Genomic DNA, 6,483 nt, shown 5'->3' with positions numbered 1-6,483 from the left:
TTATTACTCAATGATATGTGGCTATCCTATGATGTTTGAGTAGATTTATTTTGTCCTATGGGTTAACTGTGGTATGATGTTATTGATATGAGTTGTATGTTGATATGGTGCTGTCCTCTGGTGCCCTTCGTGAGGCGCACACGTGAGGGAATCCTGCTGTAGGGTTTGCAATATGTTCATAATTCGCTTATAGTGGGTGGCTAGAGTGATAGAAGCTTACAACCTAGTAAGGCGGTTGTTTGCGTATGAGAGTAAAGAGGACTTGATGTTTAATGCTATGGTTGGGTTTACCTTAATGATCTTTAGTAGTTGCGTATGCTTGCTAGAGTTCCAATCATAAGTGCATATGATCAAGTACGGAAAGTGTGTTAGCATATGCATCTCCCTCATCACATATCATATCTATCATGCTATATTCAATTGCCTATGGACAATCTTTCACTTGCGTTCCACAAAAAAGCTTTTGACTAAACAACTAACTTATTTAATATTTATCTAAACAGTACCTAACTTTTATTTTCGTGTTCTTTATTACTTTGCAAAACTATCTATTTCACCTACTATGTACTTCTAGTTTCCTTCCGGCAAAATAGTTTCATACTTGTTCTAAGTAAAATAACTGTTAGTGTGTGTAGTGTTGTATCAGTGGTCGATAGAACTTGAGAGACTATTAATTCTACCTTTAGCTACTCACTGGGTTTGACACTCTTACTTATCGAAAAAGGCTACAAACGACCCCCTACACTTGTGGCTTATCAAGACCTTTTTCTCGCGTCATTGTCGGGGAGCAATAGCGTAGCAGTTGATATTCTCGTTTTCACTGGCTTGCTTTATCACTGAGTTATTTTGTTTTCTGTTCTAAGTTGTTTTCTATCTTTAGTTATGGGCAGAAAACAAAAAATACCAAAAAATAGTTGTAGTTGCTAACCGATGACCCACAAGTATATGGGGTCAATTGTAGCCTTTTCGATAAGTAAGAGTGTCCAACCCAACGAGAAGCACAAGGAAATGACAAGTGGTTTTCAGCAAGGTAATGTCTGCAAGTGCTAAAATTGTAAGTAGCAGAGTAGTTTGAGAGCAAAATAATTTGTAACGAGCAAGTAAAGATAGTAGTAACAAAAGTGCAGCAAGGTAGCCCAATCCTTTTGAGGCAAAGGACAAGCCAAAACGGTCTCTTATCATAAGCAAAGTGTTCTTGAGGGTACACGAGAATTTCATCTAGTCACTTTCATCATGTTAGCTTAAGTCGTGCTCGCTACTTTGATAATTTGGTATGTGGGTGGACCGATGCTTAGGTGTTGTTCTTACTTGAACAAACCTCCTACTTATGATTAACCCTCTCTCAAGCATCCGCAACTACGAGAAAAGTATTAAGAATAAATTCTAACCATAGCATTAAACTTTTGGATCCAATCGGTCCCTTACAGAATAGCGCATAAACTAGGGTTTAAGATACTGTCACTCTCGCAACCCATCATCTAATAACTACTCCACAATGCATTCCGTTAGGCCCAAATATGGTGAAGTGTCATGTAGTCGACGTTCACATGACACCACTAAGGGAATCACAACATACATATCATCAAAATATCGAACAAGTATCAAGTTCACATGATTACTTGCAACATGATTTCTCCCGTGACCTCAAGAACAAAAGTAACTACTCACAAACACTAGTAGAAAAGAGGGCTTTGGTCCAGGTCCTGAAATCCTATTAGTCCCGGTTCACATACAAACCAGGACCTATGGTGACATTGGTCCCGGTTCGTGAGGCGAGGGCACCGGTCGGGCATCATGGGCCATTGGTCCCGGTTCGTCTCACCCCTTTTGTCTCGGTTCCAGTCAAGAACCAGGACTAATAGGCCGGAAACCGTTTGTATCCCCTTTAGTCCCGGTTGGTGGATCAAACCGAGACTAAGGTGTGGTGGCGGGCATTCGTACAACCGTTCGTATCCTCCTTTAGTCTCGGTTGGTGGATCAAACCGGGGTGGCGGCCCTTTGAATCACCCCTTTAGTGTCGGTTTATCATCCAACCCGGGACTAAAGGTCCAAACGGTTCGCCCTCTCGCTTCGCTTCCAGCGATGAAAACTGCAACCGAAGCAGAGTCTCTCGCCATTCTCTCTTCTTCTCCTCTCCTCTGTTCTTCTTCTTCCTCTCTTCTTCTCCTCTCTTCTTCCATTCTTCTTCCACCATGACATATCTAGTCGGAGAGGTGCGCGCACATGGCATGATCTGGCTCACCTGTGGGTACACGAACGAGAACAGGGTGGTGCCAAAATTTTTGTCATGGTTCCGGGAGTGGGTTGACGCCACGCCGGAGCATGAGGCGTTCTTGGGGCTTTATCTGGAGTTCACACCCAACCATCAAGGTGTTGCCGTCATCCAGCTGTGTTTCAAACAACATGTCTTGCTCTTCCAATGGGCGAGGTAAGTTTTGTGTCTTTCTTTGTTCCAAGGTTATGAAAGTTGCATGTATTGATCTTCTCTAGGTTCCATTTGATAGCAATATGGAGTTTCTTTATATGTTCCATTTGATAGCAATATGAAAATTGCATAGGATAGCAATATGTGTTACAACATTGGATATATTGATCTCCCTAGGTTCCATTGGATAGCATATATTGATCTCCCTAGGTTCCATTGGATATATTACAACATAGGCTTTCTTTGATCCAAGGTTATGAAAATTACATGTATTGATCTTCTTTAGGTTCCATTTGATAGCAATATGGAGTTTCTTTATATGTTCCATCTGATAGCAATATGAAAATTTCATAGGATAGCAATATGTGTTACAACATTGGATATATTGATCTCCCTAGGTTCCATTGGATAGCATATATTGATCTCCCTAGGTTCCATTGGATATATTACAACATAGCCTTTCTTTGATCCAAGGATATGAAAATTGCATGTATTGATCATCTCTAGGTTCCCGAGCTTGATATCGCCGTCGCTAATCATCCGGAGATGGTGCCCGGTACCAATCCTGATGATTACTTGGGGGATGATGTAACAAAATAATAATATAAATACGTGCACGGGAAGCCTCTCGTCAAACCTGGTCATCCTGCTCTAACAACGATGATGCACAGATTGCATGAGTGGTACATGAAAACCTGCAGGGAGTCCGAAAAAAATCTATGTATGTGGCAGTTGATGACCCACAAGTATAGGGGATCAATCATAGTCCTTTCGATAAGTAAGAGTGTCGAACCCAACGAGGAGCAGAAGGATCTGACAAGTGGTTTTCGGCAAGGAAAAATCTGGACGCACTAAAATTGTCGGTAACAAGTGATTGTGTGGTGAGATGATTCGTAGCAAGCAACAAGTAACAAAAGTAGCAACGGTGCAGCAAAGTGGTCCAATCCCTTCTGTAGCAATGGACAAGCCTGGACAAAATCTTATAGGAGGAAAAACGCTCCCGAGGACACACGGGAATTTCTGTCATGCTAGTTTCATCATGTTCATATGATTCACGTTCATTACTTTGATAGATTGATATGTGGGTGGACCGACGCTTGGGTACTGCCCTTACTTGGACAAGCATCCCACTTATGATTAACCCCTCTCGCAAGCATCCGCAACTATGAAATAAGAATTAAGACAAAGTCTAACCATAGCATTAAACTAGTGGATCCAAATCAGCCCCTTACGAAGCAACGCATAAACTAGGGTTTAAGCTTCTATCACTCTAGCAACCCATCATCTACTTACAACTTCCCAATGCCTTCCTCTAGGCCCAAATAATGGTGAAGTGTTATGTAGTCGACGTTCACATAACACCACTAGAGGAAAAACAACATACAACACATCAAAATACCGAACGAATACCAAATTCACATGACTACTATTAGCATGACTTATCCCATGTCCTGAGGAACAAAAGTAACTACTCACAAAGCATAATCATAATCATGATCAAAGAGGTAATGAGTAGCATCAAGGATCTGAACATAAACTCTTCCACCAAATAATCCAACTAGCATCAACTACAAAGAGTAATCAACACTACTAGCAACCTTACAAGTACCAATCGGAGTCGCGAGACGGAGTTTGGTTACAAGTGATGAACTAGGGTTTGGAGATGAGATGGTGCTGATGAAGATGTTGATGGAGATGAGTCCCCTCCGATTAGAGGAGTGTTGGTGATGACGATGGCCACAATTTCCCCCTCCGGGAGGGAAGTTTCCTCGATAGGATCGTCCTGCCGGAGCTCTAGATTGGTTCTGCTCAAGTTCCGCCTCGTGGCGGCGGCGAAACCACAAAAAAGCTCCTCTGTGATTTTTTTCCTGGACGAAACCCTCCATATAGCAAAAGAGGGGGGCCAGTGGGCCAGTGGGCTGCCCACAAGCCCCCATGATGCGGCCTGGGGGTGGCCGTGTCGTGCAGGCTTGTGGGCACCCCCTGGTACCCCTCTGGCACTTCTTTGGCCCAGTATTTTTGATAAATTGGGAAACAAATCCCCGTTGATTTTCACGGCGTTTGGAGTTGCGTAGAATAGGTATCTCAACTTTGCTCCACTTTCAGGCCAGAATTCCAGTTGCCGGTATTCTCCCTCTTCATGCAAACCTTGCAAAATAAGAGAGAAAAGGCATAAGAATAGTACCGTGAAGTGAAATAACAGCCAAAGAAGCGATAAATATCAACATGAAAACATGATGCAAAATGGACGTATCAACTCCCCCAAGCTTAGACCTCGCTTGTCCTCAAGCGAAAGCCGAGCTCAATAAATATGTCCACATGTTTAGGGAGAGAGGTGTCGAAAAAACAAGATACGAACATGCATGCATCATGATCATGATCAGAACAGCAATACCAACATATAATCTCTCATGCTAAAGTGATAATTTCTTCACAAAGTAAAGCATGGATCAAGAACCTTACCGAGAAGTAACAACCGACAACCTTTAGTCATTGAAGTAATTGCAATTTATCACAACATCAGAAAGAGTCAAATAAGAGCTTGTAAAGAAAATCCACATACTCAATCATTCTTTCGTTCTCTACAATTGCTACAACTCACGTGGTACTCATGAGATCAAAGTTTCAGCTGGACACAGAGAAAGATAGGGGCTTACAGTTTTGCCTCCCAACTGCTTACCTTAAGGGTAATGTCAACAATAATAATTCATGAGTGCCTACCTCCAAGTTGATATATGAATATAGATCTTTCCCAAGCATATGACGGTAGCCAAGACAAAGGCAAAATAAGGAATTGGTGAAGATCACCATGACTCTTTCAGGGACAAAAAGTAAAGGTACAAGATAGGCCCTTCACAGAGGAAAGCAGAGGTTGTCATGCGCTTTTGAGGTTTGGATGTGTGTCCTCTTAGTGCGCAGGAACATCCCTTTGTATTGCCCCCTGTGATAAAGAACTTTATTATGCAGTCTGTCGCTTTTATGTCTTCCTCATCACAGGTTTGTATAAAGCTTATTTTCCACACACTAATAGATCATACATATTAGAGAGCAATTTTTATTGCTTGCACCAATGACAACTTACTTGAGGGATCTTATTCAATCCATAGGTAGGTATGGTGGACATTCATGGCAAAACTGGTTTGAAGGTTTATGGATGCACAAGTAGTATCTCTACTTGGTGCGGGAGTTTTGGCTAATATGAGGTGGAAGCAATCGTCACATGTTAAGGGATCTCTAATCATATAACATTGTTCAGAGCCAAGCAAACACAATTCATTACGTTGTCTTCCTTGTCCAACATCTACTTCTAGGCATGTAATAGTTTAGTGAGTGTTCACAATCATAGATGGTGTCAGAGATGATATATTTATATGTGAACCTCTCCTTCTTTATCACTTCCTATTAATTTCAACCATGACCAAGGTCTACGTTTACCTATCCTCAATAAGTTTCAATCATCATCCCTTTTATATGTGAAGCTATCACATCCCATAAGATCATTACATGATCTTTCATGCTTTTGTTCTATTCTCACACTTTTGATCATGGCAAGAGGCAAAGCCCTTCAACTAAGACACTCTTTATTATATGGCTCACGAGGTCGAATACATCGGGGGTGACACAAAGCAAAACTCAAGACTAAAACACTAAGACTTTTAATCTACTAGAGAAAGATAAAACAGAAAAGGAAAACTAAAACAAAAGGTAAAGGCAAAAGATGTGATGGTGATACGATACCGGGGCAACTCCCCCCAGCTTGGCAGAAGCCAAGGGGATTGCCCATACCAATGCTCAATTGTCTTCCTTTGGTGGTGAAGGTGGAGGAGTTGCAATCTTTGACTCCAAGAGGGCCATTAATCTTTTATTTATACCTTGAAGATCTGCGATATGTTTTTCCAGCAAAACAACTTCACGAGTGAGACAAGTATTGCGAGCACGAGTTGTTTCACAAAACCTCAAGAGTTCAATCAAGGATGGAGACAGTAGGTGGAGGTAGGGTTGGAGGAAATCCACTTCTTCAACTTCTTCCTCGTTGAGAATAGATTGCACCTCGTCCC

This window comes from Hordeum vulgare, chromosome 3H (assembly GCF_904849725.1).
Source record: "Hordeum vulgare subsp. vulgare chromosome 3H, MorexV3_pseudomolecules_assembly, whole genome shotgun sequence".
Classification (NCBI taxonomy): domain Eukaryota; kingdom Viridiplantae; phylum Streptophyta; class Magnoliopsida; order Poales; family Poaceae; genus Hordeum; species Hordeum vulgare.
The sequence above is the reverse complement of the archived record's forward strand: the minus strand, read 5'-3'. Positions refer to the sequence as shown.